Below are 16,922 nucleotides of genomic sequence, written 5' to 3' on the forward strand. Positions count from 1 at the left end.
GTGTCGCATTAGGCAATCGGTTCTCTTCAAGGTTCTGCAAGTGCCCATTCGAATGGTATTCGTAGACCCTTGGAGCACGTCAGATTCTTAGATCTCCTGTTGAGGGGTAGTATGGTGTGACGCATCTTTAAGGATCCCTAAGCGTTGAATAAACGGTTGTACAAAGAGGTTACCGAAGCCCAGCTGACAGCTGTTTTAATAATAACAGTAAGAAACAGTTTGGGACGGGAAGTTAACACTATTGCACCAGTTGAAACCGTAGGAAACATTTTGAGCAGTGTACTCTTTGACATTGTGATTTCCACCGGACCCCGCGGGTGAAATGGGTTGCAGATTCAGTGATGTGTAAAGCCTTGAAATTATCTTTAATCCTGGAGTTGAAATGAACCTGTGTTCTTAGTCATGGGCTCCTTTTTAATTTTAAATTGGTTTATGTAAGTTATAAAGGAAGGCGAACTGGTAAAATAGCTATTTTAAAATAAATTGACTGTTTATTAAAAACATATGCTCAAGTAGGCTGTTCAAAATCTCGGGCACTGATCTGTTTCAGTTTCTTCAATCATTATACAAAGGCTTTCCTGGAGATTAGCTCAGAACTGGCAGAACATATGCTCTATTGGTGCCAAGTGGCTTAAAAACAAAATGAGATAGTGTTGACTCTGTAAGATCAAGTTATTATATTAACAAATTTTGTTGGGGAAAATCTTTAATTTGGGCTAAACGCAAAAAATATTTAAAGGTTCATAATGTTTTCCCCAGGAGATAATAAGCCAGAGGAGAAAGGTTTTACTTCTTAAAAGATCTTTTATATTTAACACAAGTACTAATTAAATTTCTTTTAAAGGAAGGTCTGCAGCCAGCTTGACTAAACTCAAGCTATTCAGGAATGTGTTCTATTTTAGAGGCATGCAAGGTGTTAAAATGAACTAAAATCTAAGTATTAAGTGGTTTTCATGGAGGTAAGGAGTTAAAGAAAGAAAGGTACCTTTAATGTTTTTTGTCTCTGTGATTTCCATAGTTGTTGTTTAGTATGGTTTTATGAGCAAGCAGAACTGGGAAAGTGAAAATCTCAGGGTGTGTATCCCATGAGAAGTATTTGAGGAAGAATAGAACTAAAATATTCTGATGAGGAAAGAACTTAGGTAGGTGAAAAAAGATGTTGTTCAGTCTCTGGTGTTAGTTCTTGAATATCAAGGGAAGGGGGAGAAAGGTTGACTTTTGTTTGGAGACAAGTGCCTACTCAGTGGAATGAATTTAAAAGGAAGATGTTTTTATCAAGGTATTTATATATGTATTATCCTATAGAAGTTGTTGGAAAATGTGATACTCTTTTGAGGTAGATTGTAGAAAATGGTAGTGGGACATTTGAAAAACATTTTGTTGGAAAAGGGGTTTTTATTTAAGGAATAAGTAGAAGAATAGTAAAAATATCCAATTTGTTGATATTTACTGGTAGTTAAATTTGTTCATTCACCTGTTTCAAGAGCTTTATTTCAGTCTAAAAAGAATGATTTATGAGATTATTTCCATCATAGTCCATAAGCGGTTTAGACTGCTTTCTGTATATAAACTTGATACTGAAGCAGTATTTATCAGAAAGGCATGAAGAATTTGTTTAATAATTGCAATAGTTTAAGAGCTATTCACACACTACTTTGTTAGTTGGCGTTTGATCCTAAAATTAACATTAACGTGTATTTGTAAAATGTATTGTGTAAAGGGTAGAGTCATGGTGATTTGTCTTTAGAAATGGAAGAGGCCTCAAATTTGCTCATTTTACAGATGAGAAAATAAAGTCCTACTAAAGTGAAATATAAGTCAGTACAACCTAGTTCAAAAAGTCTGTGATTTTTGGCCTACCATTTCTGTGAAAATGCTAATTTGCCTCTTCCTTTAAGAAGGAGCTTTATGGAGTATTGGAAAGAATATTGAAATATAAGTTAGAAAGTCTCAGTTAAAATTTTTTTTGTCTGTATTTTGAGAGACAGAGACCAAGAGTAAGCAGGGGAGGGGCAGAGAGAGTGGAGACACAATCTGAAGCAGGCTTCGGGTTCTGAGCTGTCAGCACAGAGCCTGACGTGGGATTTGAACCCACAGACTCTGAGATCATGACCTGAGCTTAACAGGACACTTAACCGACTGAGCCACCCAGGTGCCCCTCTCCATTTAAATTTTTGGTATAAAAAATTTTTTTTTCTTGATTTATTATTTCCTAACTGTGGTTTTTGACAAATCACATTAACTTTCAGAACCTTCTTAATCTACACAAAGTAATTTTTCTGCATAATTTACACTGATGGAATAAATGTGATTACATATGGAAAGCACGTGCTATACTGCAAACTTTTATATATATAAAAAGTGGCGATATTTAAAAAATACAGCTTTACGGTGTAATAAGGTGTCTAGATCCCTAGGTTTTTGCTTAGCCTTAGCTTTATTGTTTCCAGCACCTGCTGTTTTACAGATTATAACTCCCTGTAGATACATTTTCTGATCCCCACTTAGTTCTAATCTTAGTAAAGCCTCTTATGAACATTTTAAATATTGCAGTTGTTAGAGCCTGACTTCCTCTGGAGAATATGAAGTTTTCTCCATATAGCATTTGAAAATATTCTCATTTACACCCATGCATGCATAATCTGTTTCTTTAACAGTGGCTTTTTAAAAGTAATAGTGAAAGTGTCTTAGTTGCAGTCTTAATTTGTCTGTTGCTAGTTTCCACATATGGCAATAACAGGAGATAATTTCCTTTATAAACTCAGTTTTGAATGGTTCGTGTTATCTTGTAGATCTGAATATGTAGAAATGTTAATACAGAGTTTTTGTTTGTTGGTTTTTGCTGTTTAAGGATCTTTCTTCTAGGGCTTTAAATTGATGATGCTGGAATCCGATCTGTTAATATTGTTTATTGTAGTATTACATACATATTTTACCTATAATCTTGAATTTGAAGATTATGATAAATATTTCTTAAACACTTAGAATATGAATGTATCTGTGTTCAAAGTTTTACCTTATATTTAAGATAATTTTCAAAATAATCTTGTTAGACAGATACTATCATTCTCACATATGGCTGAGGAAAATGAGGCTTTGAAATGTTCTGCGGTGTGTAGATATTCACAGACCTGAAAAAAGTGACAGACTGTATTGTTCCCATTCTTAATCGTTTGTCTGTGCTCTGCCTCTAATTAAGAGTATTTAGCTGATTTTAAAAAGTTTTAAGGCAGTGTTTCTTAAATTTCAGATTTTGTGAAAATGTCTGGAGGCCAGTTATTCTGCCTTCTGCGGTGTTGGTAAAAAAAAAACAAACAAACAGACAAAAAGAAAAGTAAATACTTTGTGAGAATCTTGGAAGGTAGGCAGCAAGGCTTTTTGTGAGATATTGAGGTAACTGTTGGGTTTTTTATGTTACTTTTCAGAAGCAAATTAATCTCACCAGCTACAGAAGGACTACAATTTTTAACATTAAACAGGTGATTTTAACAGACTCCACCTTGATATTGATGTCATTTTTCTAAAGAAACATTTTAATCATAGTGACAATAGAAAAAAGATCACCAACCAAACTCATTTAGTTAGGACTTTTATAAAGGAATAGATCCAGCAATAGTTATTTTGTCCAGGTTAGAAAATAGCATCTAAGACTAGGTTTTCCAATTGGTGAGACCCTCCAGAATTCTAAAAAGGTCAAACTCTTTTAAGTTCTTAGAAAATTAACACAGAAATGTTTCCAAATTGAGATAAGTAGAAGAGGTAAATTAGGAAGCTGCAAGTTATAGGGTGGAAATCATTTCTTTTTCTTTGGCGTTTAAAAAGTTGTCTCTTTTTGGCCATTGCCTTAATAACTGCTTTTGCACTAAAATTGTTTCATATATATATATATTCATATTTCATATATGTAGTACTCTACTTTTCTGGTTTGTGTTTTGTATTTGGGCCATAATTGGAGGAAATACCACAAATGTTAGTGATATATTTTTCCCATAATTTAAAGCTTTATTTTTATTCTTAAGTAATGTCTAAACCCAGTGTGGGGCTGGAACCCTAAGATCAAGAATCACATGCTGTACCAACTGAGCCAGCCAGACGCCCTCCCTGAATGTCATATTTTTAAACTACTTTGTTGCTTGAAAGAGGTGTGTGAGAGAACCTTGTAGCTTGTTAGATTTCAGATTGTTCTTCCTCCTACATAGAGTTTTGTCTGCCTCCCTGAATTCTAATAGAGAACAGAAACCATGTATATGTGCTTCTCTCTTCCTAGAAGTAGCTGTTTAGACTCAGGATACGGTAGTATGTAAGAATTATGATGCTTTGTAGTTCATGAAGTTCTTTTTGCATGAGATCTCTTGAATTTCACAACTACTCTCAGATCAGCAAAACATGAGCTAAGCTGATGATGTTGAACCATGGATAGGATCCAGGTTAAAATTCTCTGGCAAAATGCTAGACTTTTGAAATTCACTCACGAAAGAGAAGCATTAGCACATCTAAAGGAAGAGAGGAGAAACTCACCTACCACTGGACTTTTTATTTTCTTTGCCACCAAAGTCACATCGTATGCAGCTTTCTGTTTTGTTATACCTCTTCTGAAACTTAAGTAGGGTAGAAGTAAATACTAAAATATTCTTTATAGCACTTTAATAATTTGTGGTGATGGTTAATGATGTTAAAGACAAATGAGAAAATTAAAATTTTACGAAGTGTTTCCTACCTTAATTTGAACAATTAGGAAGAAAGCCTTGTTATATTCTGTTGTTCTAAATGCTAAATTGTTGTTCTAAATACTAGTACTGAAAATCTTGCAACCTGAGTTAAAGTAAGCCCTTTTTACCAGAGTTTGAGTATTTGAAAGTTTTTTGGTGATCAAGGAAAATAAATTTTATTGAGCTTCTGTGCATAAAGTACCTTCATGTTATTTTAATCAATGATGAGAGGAGAGATAGTATCTAGTTATTGAAATATCTCCAACTTTAAATATTTAGATATCTTGAGTATTAGACCCAAGAACTAACTTGAAGTTTATAAGTGCTGTATAAACGTAAATATGTTAACTTTGAGAAAAATTTTCTTATGATCAACCTAACTCATTCATAGATTTATATTGAGGTGGATCATCCAGGGGTGGTTATTCAATCTTCAGTAATCATCCTTGTCTTCCAGATTTCATTAAAACATCCTGTTATACCCAGATTTTTAATATCGTCCCCCAAAACCAGAAACCACCAGGGAGACCGAGTCACACATGCAAAAGCAAAGGGCTTTATTATGAGTTTAGGCTGGCCAGGGCTAAGCTCGGGCTCACGGGCTTTACCGGCACAGTGGGTCCATGCTGATAGCCCCGAACAAAGGCGGGGTAGGGCCTTTGTGGGCTTGGGAAGGAGGAGATACAGGAAATTGTGACACAGGTACAGTGATCCAATCATTATGGCCTATCAATATTGGCAGTAACTTTAACCATACATTGTTACTTTTGGTGGGAGCCAATCACAACATTTAGGGTATTGACCAATTACAGAGTGGGCCCAGGACCCTCACATAGGGCTGACTAGCCTTCTAGGCCTGTCCTTAGTAATGTTAAATGTGTTAGCAGGCCTTTCCTGATTGGGTGTTACAAGGGTGGTCCCTTCTGCCTTGGCAACACGTGCCCTTCTATTGTCTCATGATTCTGAGACACTGACACCTAAGCATCCAAGGTCAGAGTCAGTTTGATTTAGACCTGTGTCTTTACAATCCCAAGAATAAAAATGAGTGTTCTCTTTAATCTGAATTTGAACAGAACAAAAATACCTCTTTACTGAGTTTTTATTTGTCTTCTTATCACTGAAAGTAAACGGGAATGTTTGACAGCAAATAGGCTTACTCACTCTTCCTTTCTTTTGTCCTTTTGCCTCCTTCATGGCTCCTCCTTCCCCTTCAGACACTGGTGTTCCCTTGCTTTTACAAACACCCTGTGAAGAAAACAATACCTATCTATTGTTGGTTGACAGATTTGTGTTAGATTCATATTTCAGGCTTTTTGTTTTTAATTATGGTATGAATATTGATTTTAGCTATAGGAATTTGGATCATTAGCTAATACATCATTTGCATTTTCTCTTCTGTGAATTGATACTCGTATCCTTGGCCGTTTTTCTCTTTGTTCCTTTTTACTGAAAACTTCTGGGAATGGCAATCAAGAATTTGAGCAATTTTTGGGCTGCCTGGGTGGTTCAGTCGGTTAAGGGTCCAACTTCCACTCAGGTCATGGTCTCACAATTCGTAGGTTTGAGCCTGGAGCCTACTTTGGATTCTGCGTGTCTGTCTGTCTGTTTGCCTGCCTCTCCCTCCCTCCCTCTCACTCCCTTCTCGCCCCTTTCCTTTCCCCTTCCCCACTCACACTCTGTCTTTCAAAACTGAATAAACATTTAAAAAAAAAAGAATTTAAACAGTTTTTAAAACACTTTCATTTGTGTTTTTAAATCCCAGAATTAATATATCCTGATTGTTAAACACCCTATAATAAGAGTTAATGATTCTCCAGTCTCATTATGTGTATTTGTATATTAAAGATTGTTTATCTTCTACATTATAAATATCTTTCTAATTTATCATTTATCTTTTGAATGAGAACTTGTATTTTACAACTGCTTGGCAAACCCCAGGAAAAAATGGGCTCTCTGCTACTATTAATTTTATTTTTTCAATTTCTTTTAAAGAATGGTGGCTTTCGTTTTTTTTGAAAAAAAATTTTTAGCGTTTACTTTTGAGAGAGAGAGAGAGACACAGAGGGTGAGCGGGGGACAATCAGGGAGAGAGGGAGACACAGAATCAGAAGCAGGCTCCAGGCTCTGAGCTGTCAGCACAGAGCCTGACGCAGGGCTTGAATCTGGGAACTGTGAGATCATGACCTGAGCTGAAGTCGGATGCTTAATGGACTGGGCCACCCAGGTGCCCCTTTCCATACTATTAATTTTAATACTGAGTATTTGAAAGTTGTCTAGATGATAGCTTACTGAGATGATAACTTTTTGGGTTCTTCTATTATTTCTTCACACCCCTAATCCAAGAATTTCTTCTGCTTATAGCTTTTGTGATCTCAGTTGTTAGGGAGGAAGCAGCAGAAAACCATGAGAATCCTTTGAGCATAGGGGGAAACTAGAGTCTCACGTTTAAGTCCTATTCATTATGCAGTACCATTTGACTGGTATATGCGTAATTACAAGTATTTTATGGTTGATAACAGGCTCTCCACTTAACTTTTCATTCACTCCTTACAGTGACTTTGTGAAGTTTATCACATTCCAATTTTTTATTAAAAAAAATTTTTTTATGTTTATTTTTGAGAGAGAGGAGACAGAGCCAGAGCACTAACGGGGGGAGGGGCAAAGGAGGAGACACGGAATCTGAAGGAGGCTCCAGGCTATGAGCTGTCAACACAGAACCAGACTCGGGGCTCCAACCCACAAGTTGTGAGATCATGACCTGGGCCGAAGTTGGACTCTCAACCAACTAGCCATCCAGGTGCCCTTAATTTTTTTTAAGTAATCTCTACACCCAACATGGGACTCATGCTCTACAGACTAGGCCAGCTGGGTGCCCCATGTCTTATTCCTATTTTAGAGATGAGCTTTGATTTAAATCTGTATTTGTATTGCTTCCTCACAAAACCACACCTTCAAAAAATTTGGTGACATTAAGAGAAAAGGATAAAAAAAATAGATAATTTTTAGCCTTTTGGTGAAAAATAATTATTTTAGCCTTTTGGTGAAGAATAATTATTTTGCATTACAGACCATGGATTTTTATGAGGAGTGAAAGGTCTTGAATGATCCAGTCTAATAGTGTGATAGCTTATCTCTGGATATTGAATTTGAAAGTAACAGGAATTTTATCTTTTTAATTCTCAATTTTCAAGTTGAACAAATATTATGGACACAATAAAGAATGTTTTAAACATTTCATAGTTAATATACTTTAAATGTTTCTATGAACAGCACTTAATTTGTCATTTTTGAGGCAGGTGTTTAGGAAAATATAAGCAAAGACAGTATTATAATCTCTGTATTTTTAAGGGTTTACCCTGAAAGAACAAAATATAAATGTGTGAAATAGGAAGATATCGTTATTCTTAAACATCCAAATTGCTTTCTGGTTGGTGTGAAAAGGAATGTACTAAGTCCTGCAGGGACGTAGAATGTGTCTGTCTTGTTCAGTGTTGTACATCCAGATACCACCACACGGTAGAGTCATTGCTTATTTATCAATTACCAAGAGTTACCCCAAAGCCCATGACAGAAGAATGGTCTGATTAACATAAGAGGGCTAAGGGAGAAGGGTAGTGCATGAATTAAATTTGCAGGTCACCTGGGTGGCTCAGTCAGTTAAGTGCCCGACTCTTGATTTTGTCTCTGGTCATGGTCCCATAGTTTATGAAATTGAGCCCCGAATTGGGCTCTGTACTGACAGTAGGAGCCTGCTTGGGATTCTCTCTCTTTCTCTCTCTCTTCCCCTCCCCCATGGATACTCTCTTTCTCTAAAAGGAAATAAACTGAAGAAATGAATTTGCAAGACAGGAAAAATTTTCTTAGAAAACAGTTATAGACGCATGAAATTCAGTAAGAGATAAGAAGGTCATTAATAAGGTTGTTAGGTCTTAAGGTATTAGGTCTTGGTGCTCTAAGCACATACCTGAAGAAGACATTATCTGTATGGAACTTAAAATCTAGCATGAAGAGATAATTACTTAAAGCAAGGGTCCATAATTAAGGAGAGGTTCTGTAAACATTTTGAAATTATACCACAAATTCTTCAGTGAATATGCTTTCAAGGTCTGAAAGCATATTCAAGTTTAGGTTTGGGAATTTAAGTTTAAGTTTGAAGTGGAACTATTATGTTCTTAAATAGTCTTAAACTTGTATATTTTGGCATTTTTATAGTATACTACGAAGTATACTATACATTAAACTGTACTGTTTAATATTGGTACAGTCAGTGAGGTTTGCCTTTTTTTTCTCCAGTTTATAACTTTTGTGTGGTTATATATCCAGAAATTTTTTTTATATTTATTTTTAGAGAGAGAGAGAAAATGAGTGAGGGAAGGGTGGAGAGAGAGGGAGACGGAAGATCCTAAGCAGGCTCTGTGCTGTCAATGAGAAGCCCAGTGTGGGGCTCGAACCCATGAACCATGAGATCATAGCCTGGGCCAACGTTGGACACTCAACTGGCTGAGCTACCCAGGTGCCCCCAGCAATGTTTTCTTTTAAAAGTAAAGCAAAATATGCAAGTATTCTTTCCCATTGGGGTTGGAGTTTTCACAGTACCATATGTTTCTTACTGTCTTACAGTTACTAGAATACATCGAATTTGCTTTGGTCCCCCCATTACCACTTATTTCCCCCTGTCATTCTTTTCAGTGTACTTTGGTAGGAAACCAGTTTATATTTCTAAATTTCTCTGGCTAAAAAAAGCTACCAATAATACACACTACTACCCTAAGCCAGTTTAGAGCATGTTTTCTTTTAACCGACTGAGCCACCCAGGCGCCCCTAGCATGTTTTCTTTTAAATGCCCTGAAATACATGGTTAACCTGAATTCTTGTGTGTGGTATAGTAAGTAAGTAGGTTAATGTTGGAGAGTGTGCAGGATACAAAAAAAATGAGGTAGTAGATCAGGACTGAAATAAAGCCCAAAAAATTCAATCCTGGTGTGAAATCATGTGGAAGCTATAAATTTTGGCTCCAGTCTGAAGCAGTGTTACATTTCACACTGTAGTTGGGTCAGGGTGGGAAAAGTGTGGTATGCAAATTAGAAATAATTTAATTCTTCCATTAGCATTGCTCTCTCATAAGGTACTAATTCAAGCTACCTATAATTGCATAAAGTTGGCATAGGTAAAGATGAATTTCAGGATCATAGGCTTATATTTTAGAAGCAGTGATTCTTATAAACTATTCTGGTTTGTTTGTTTGTTTTTTAAAGCCATGACCTTTATCCTAAATCTCTCATATATTTATATATTGCTGTTAAAACTGCAGTGAATTATGTAAACAATTAAAAATCCTGTCATTTAAAGGTAAAATATGTGCCCTATCATTTTTACAGAAAGCAGTAAAACTGAGTTAGGGCATTAACTGGAATTAAACTGTGAATAGTATTTAGAATGGCACCAGATTTATGTTGCAAAGATTAGCTCTCGTCTTTTAAGGGGCAGGAAAGGGGCAAAGTTAAAATATCAGAACGTTTTTCTCTTGAAATACTAGATAATAAAAAAAAGTATAGAATACAGCATAATGAACTCTTGAGTACCAATCACCAGCTTAAGAATTAAAGATTACAAATTCTGTGGAAGCCCTCAATACACTTTTTCTGGATTCATTTCCTTGTCTCCTCAGGGGATTTCCTATCTCCTTTTTTTTTTTTTTTGCACAGACCTCCTAACAGTGGCTTTTCCCTTTTTCTAGACTTATGTAATTTTTTTTTCAAAGTTTACTTCAAGGTCCTTTCCATTTTTAACTCTATTGCATATTGTACATAACAATGAGAGTGATCTGACAAGGGGAGTTGAAAATAAAATTGTGTATGTGAGGTAAAAATCTGCCTTAAAAATCTAGGCAAAGGAAAGTTAGATTTCAGCACTGTACTGTATTGCAGAACAAAATTGATAAAATAGATTTAAGACTAATCTAACAATGTAACTGTTTTAGGAAGGTTAGTCTGGAAGGAAGTGGTGATTTGATAACTCAATTGACTTTTTTCCTCCTAATTACTGTGTGGGTGAGATTTTACTTGGCCTCCAACACTTTCAACCATTTTGACAGAAGAGAAAGGAGCTGGTGACAAAATGTTTAATTATGAAGGTTTCTAGAAAGCTTTCAAGATTTAGAGAATTACTCCTGACCCCTTTTAGAATCTGTTGACAGTGAATATGTAGCGCCTGTTAGATATTCCTGTGTTTGGCATTAGTAATTTTTTCAGTTCCCAGTGCCAGAGATGCAAGGGAGGCTGCCTAACCATTTTCTCTGAGCAGTTGCAGCCCTCTGCTGGTCTACGGAAGTTGCACAATTTAGAACCCTTGAGGGCTATAGAAAGAGGTCACTAACTCTGCAACTCATTTTTAGAATCCTTGACCTTTAGAAGTTATTTATGCCAACTCTCTCAAGTACAGATGAGTATTTTATATACACATCTTAACAATTTTGGAAATAGATGTATATATAGATATAATGAGATACCTGGGGCAAATAGATCATTGTAAACATAACGGTCTGTATTATTTTCTTTAAAAAGTCTAAATATATTGTTAGAATGTGGTCTGTTATGGTCTCATGGTTGACACTGTCAAAAAACCTCTTTTTATTACTAATCTGGTTTTGTAAATACTGTCTAATAAAGAAAAAGAATTTTGGTTTTTAAAAATTTGCAATATTGTTTAATTGCTACTATTAAATACTACCGACAAATGCTAATTGCTTCATTTAAGTTATTTTCTTTTAAATTACTTTCAGCAACTTCCTATTGCTAGAGCCAGAAACCTGGGTGTCATTCTAGCCTCTTTGCTCTTATTTGCTGTTCTTCCCTACTTCACAGTCTGGTCATACTTTGAGTGCTCTCCTTGTCTCTCATCTAATTTCTGTTCAGTCTGTTTTCCAAAGTTTCATCCGCAGTACCATTCTAAACACTACTTGAATTATGTCACTGCTTTTTTAAAAATCTTAAGTTGCTTTTTGCCATCATTAAGATCAGACAACACAGTCACAAAGTACTTCAGATGTGATTTCCTCCTACTTCTTTAGCTTCACTTTCTACCCACTATACTTCAATTTTTGTTGTCCTTTCCAGTGTAGCCTGCTTTCTTGTGTGAGAATGGGTGTCCATACCTGTGCAAATGCTTATCCTCCCTCTGCAACCCTGTCCGTATCTACCTGCCTGGTGGTCATCCTCAGGACTCTTAGTGTTACCTCTTCTTGAAATTCCCTGTCCATGCCTCTATATACATGCAGCTGGGTTGGGCTATCTCTTTGTGCTAGTGCTGTCATATTTCTGTAACATTTATTGGTCCAAATGGTAATAAACCTATCATTTGCCACTTCAAAACCATAAATTTCCTTTAGGCTAGAATTGTGTCTTATGTTTAGTTTCATTGCCTAGCATATAGATGCTTAGTAAATGTTAAGTGATTGAAAATTGCATGAGCAGACTGGAGTAGGATAGCTAAAGGAAATAGCTGTAGTTAAATAGTTTAACATCACATACTAATTCATTTTTTTAAATTATAAGGAGAATCAGTTCTAGACCAATGCTGGTTGGATGTACTTTACACCATGTACCTATGTTGAGAAAAGAGTTGGAGGAGATAAAGAATAGTAGAGTTTCAGGGGCGCCTGGGTGGCTCAGTCAGTTAAGCATCTGGCTTCAGCTCAGGTCATGATCTCATGGTTCGTGGGTTTGAGCCCCACGTCAGGCTCTGTGCTGACAGCTAGCTCAGAGCCTGCAGCCTGCTTCCGATTCTGTGTGTCCCTCTCTCTCTCTGACCCTCCGCTGCTCATGCTGTGTGTGTGTGTCTCTCTCTCAAAAATAAATTTTAAAAAACACTAAAAAAAAAAAAGAATAGTAGAGTTTCAGAGTTGGAATGGATCTCACTTTAAAATGAGAAAACTGGGGCAACTAGGTGTCTTGGTCAGTTAAGCATCTGACTTTGGCTCAGGTCGCGATCTCACAGCTTGTGAGTTCAAGCCTCATGTCGGGCTATGCACTGACAGCTCCGAGCCTAGAGCCTGCTTCAGATTCTGTGTCTCCCTCTCTCTCCGTACCTCCCCCACTCAGCTTTTTCTTGCTGTCTCTCAAAAATGAATAAACAATAAAAGTTAAAAATTATGGGGTGCATGGGTGCCTTAGTTGGTTAAGCATCTGACTTCAGCTCAGGTCATGATCTCGTGGTTTGTGAGTTTGAGCCCCGCATCCGGCTCTGTGCTGACAGCTCAGAGTCTGGAGCCTGCTTTAAGTTGTTTCTCCCTCGCTCTGCCCCCTCTCTTTCTGTTTCTCTCTGTCTCTCTGTCTCTCTCTCTCAAAAATAATAAACATTAAACAGTTTTTGAGGTACACATGAAACCTTAAAAAAATTTAAAATGAGATAATGAAAAATAAATGAGTAGACTGAAACCCAAAGAGTTCATTTAGAGTTGCAGTGAAAACTAAGGTCTTTTCTTATTTTGCTAAATTTCTCCTAATATGTTTCGCCTTGACTTGGCTGGGATTAGTGGATATTGGTGGTTTATATTTTCAAGCATTGGGCTATCTATATACTACTCTGTTATACCAAAGGTTTACTTTTGTGAGATTTTGAAGGTAATGTACATATATAGGTAAACCAAATTGACCATCTATCTTGTTATTTACTTTGAATAGTCTTCTGAATTACCTGCCATCCTCAGATTCCTGAAAGATATATATTTAGCAGCACCAACTCAGAAGTGCAGCCTGTATTTACTGGAATGAGCTTCTATCCCGAATCTTTTGCTTTCTTTCCTATTCTGGTGGCTGGGTTAGAAAACATAAAATACATAAAAGTACTCTTATTTCTTTTCCTCTACTTGTCTGAAGCAGGCTCACCTGTCATCTCATTATTCTTTCCCCCAGAACACTGTAGTTCTCCAGGGAAAACCAAGTAGAAGTCAACCTACTTTATTTAAAATTTTCATTTGCAGATTATACAAGTAGTACATGATCATTATAAAAGGTAATATAGAACTGTATAAAAGAGACTACAAACTTTTAAGGACTTTTTTTCTTTAAGTTTATTTATTTTGAGAGAGAGAGCACAAGCGGGAGAGCATCAGAGAGAGAGGATCCCAGGCAAGTTCTGCACTGCCAGTACAGAGCCCAGCATGGGGCTTGAACTCCTGAATCATGAGATCATGACCTGAGCCAAAACCAAGAGTCGGATACTTAACTGAGACACCTAAGCATCCCATACTTAAGGATTTAAAAAAAAAATTTTTTTTAGGATGCTTGTGTGGCTCAGTCAAGTGTCCAACTTCGGCTCAGGTCAGGATCCCAAGGATCCTGAGATCAGGCCCCTCATGGGGGCCTATCCTATCAGCGCAGAGCCCACTATGGATCCTCTGTCCTCCCCTCTTTCTGCTCCTTCCCTGCGTTCGTTTGCTCTCTCTCAAAAATAAATATTTAAAAAATTAAAAATTTTTTAAACCTTTTTTTTTTTTTTTTTTTTTTTTGAGAGTAAGAGAACACCCACACAGGGGGGAGAGGTATAGAGGCAGAGGGAGAGAGAGAGAAAGAGAAAGAAAGATCCTTAATCAGGCTTCATGCTCACCGTGGATCTGACACAGGCTAGGTTCCACCCCCCTGGGATCATGACCGGAGCCAAAATCAAGCTGCCCAGCCTCCTGGGCCACCTGATAGCCCCTACCTTAAAGACTTTTTAAAAGCATCATTTTAAGGACATTATTGAGGACAGTTAATTTTAAAGGGTGTTTGTCTTCATATTTTACATACTGTTAAAGTTGTCATGTTTATGATGAAAATTTCTTGGTCTGCAATACAACTGTCATATTCTTATGGGAATAAGTTATGGAATGGATGCCAGAAAATATTATTGTGAGCACAATCCGGTTTCACAGACTGAATTCTCATTTGAATGGTTTAAATAATTAAGGAGAGAAAAGTCCAGTTAGTATCCCAGAAGCATGACCATTTATTTTGAGGCCCTTTTCATTATTTTTTAGAATCACTGTATTTAAAAAAAATGTTTTTTTAATGTTTATTTTTAAGAGAGAGAGAGAGAGAGAGAGAGACTAGAGTGCGAGTGGGAGAGGGGCAGAGAGTGAGGGAGTCACAGAATCTGAAGCAGGCTCCAGGGTCTGAGCTTCACAGCAGCAAGTTTGACATGGGTTTCGAACTCAAAAGCCACGATCGTGACCTGAGCTGAAGTCAGACACTTGACTGAGCAACCTAGAACCACTTTTAAAATGTGAGAGAATTAAGCTGTATGGTCTTTAATTGGGAAATATTTAGTATTTATGTGTAATGGCTTATAGTTTTTTGCATGGGGGAAAACAATAAGGGTGTCATAATGTTTTAATAATTTAAGCTGTCATTTTTTGCATTCATAGGCAAATAGAATTTGGGGGCACCTGGGTGGCTCAGTTGGTTAAATGTCCATCTTCAGGTCATGATCTCACGGTTTGTGGGTTCAAGCCCCACATTGGGCTCTGTGCTGAAGGCTTGCTCAAAGCCTGGAGCCTGCTTCAGATTCTGTGTCTCCTTCTCTCTCTGCTCATGCTCTGTCTCACTCTGTCTCTCAAAAATAAATAAATGTTAAAAAAATTAAAAAGAAAAATAGAATTTGGAGTGAAATTATTCTAAATCTGTTATTCTCAAATCAGAATTTTGGAAGGATAGATTTTCATTGTCATGTAGCCTAACTTTACTTTGAAGGAGAAACAGAAATATTGAGACATGATGAAGGTCAACCAAAAAGTCAGTGATAGTCTCAGAATAGAATCTTGGATTTTAGGTTTCAAGATGAAATCAGAAGAATCACTTTCCTAATTGAATGACTCTTAAGGATTGTTGCTGTAATTTGCCTTTTTTTTTTTTCCTCAATACAGTTTTGGAGGAAGCATTTTTACCCCCCGAGCAGTTGCAAGCCAGTGAAAACTGAAACAGGAAGAATGGAATTTTCATTCCATGCTTTCGAGTCTGTCTTTAGGTAGAATGTAAAATTAGTGATAAGTTTAGAGGGCAGTATTGAATATTTTATATGTACCAAGGACTGTGCTAAGATATTTTATTACTTTCCATAGCTTTATCAGTTGAGCTTTATCATTTTATAATATAGATGAAGAATTTAAGTAACTTGGATTTTGTTTTCAGTTGCATTTAATTTAAAGTGGATGTTCTGGGGACTTCTGGACAAATTGCTAGACTGGAGAAGCTCCCTTCCTTTTCAAATATATGGAAATGCTAGTAAAAATAAAACAAAAAATACACAGCTGAATTTGAAAGCTAGAAAGAAGAATCTGCAGGTGCCCCATATGGAAAAAGGGCTCAAAGTCTTAATAGGAAACAGAACTGAAGACCTTTCCTATACAGGAAACAGACAGATGCTCCTTAGCCTGTGAGCTTTAATGCATGATGGAATCAACAAACAGGCCCAGGAATGTCAGGGAGCTGAGCCCAGACCAGGAAAGGTCTGAATTATTCATGAATGTGGTAAACAAACAAACAAAGTGTAACTACTTGTCTGGGGTTTATATTTCCTGATAACAATTTCTTCCTGTCCTGTCCTTTTTTTTTTTTTAATATTTTTTAATGTTTTATTTATTTTTGAGAGAGTGACAGCATGAGGAGGGGAGGGTCAGAAAGAGAGGGAAACAGAATCCAAAGGCTCTAGGCTCTGAGCTAGCTATCAGCACAGAGCCCAACACAGGGCTCGAACCCATGAACCATGAGATCACGACCTGAGCCAAAGTTGGATGCTCAACTGACTGAGCCACCCAGGCGCCCCTCTTTTCAACCTTTTTAGTACTTTTGTGGTTTCTTTTACAAAGTGTATTGCTGAATCATATTTTTATCTAGCCTCAGAGACTCTTTGGATTAATGAGTTTAATCCATTTCATTTATTGTAATAACACTTATATTAGAAATTCTGTTTACTAAACTTCTAGCTATTTTTCAGTTTTTAAATCACACACTCACACACACACACACACACACACATATATAAAGTATATATAATGTCTATGTAACATATAGGTCTTCCTTCCAAACAAGACAAGCACTTCAGTTGCTCTCTCACTTTCAACTGGTCTCCTCTACTCCATCTACCACCCTCAGTTTCCCAATAACCATGTTGATGTTCTGTTGAATTTTAGTTCTGGATTGTTAGGGGTATTCTTTAAGCATCCAGCTGTCTTTT

The 16,922-nt window shown here is 36.7% G+C and overlaps 1 protein-coding gene across 2 annotated transcripts in view; it reads left to right on the forward strand.

Annotated features, from left to right (window-relative positions):
• ANKRD12 (ankyrin repeat domain 12) overlaps positions 1 to 16,922 on the forward strand; it is a 123,296-nt gene that overhangs the window by 534 nt on the left and 105,840 nt on the right. The gene's annotated exons all lie outside the window — the stretch shown is intronic.

Source organism: Suricata suricatta, chromosome 14 (assembly GCF_006229205.1).
Source record: "Suricata suricatta isolate VVHF042 chromosome 14, meerkat_22Aug2017_6uvM2_HiC, whole genome shotgun sequence".
Taxonomy (NCBI): domain Eukaryota; kingdom Metazoa; phylum Chordata; class Mammalia; order Carnivora; family Herpestidae; genus Suricata; species Suricata suricatta.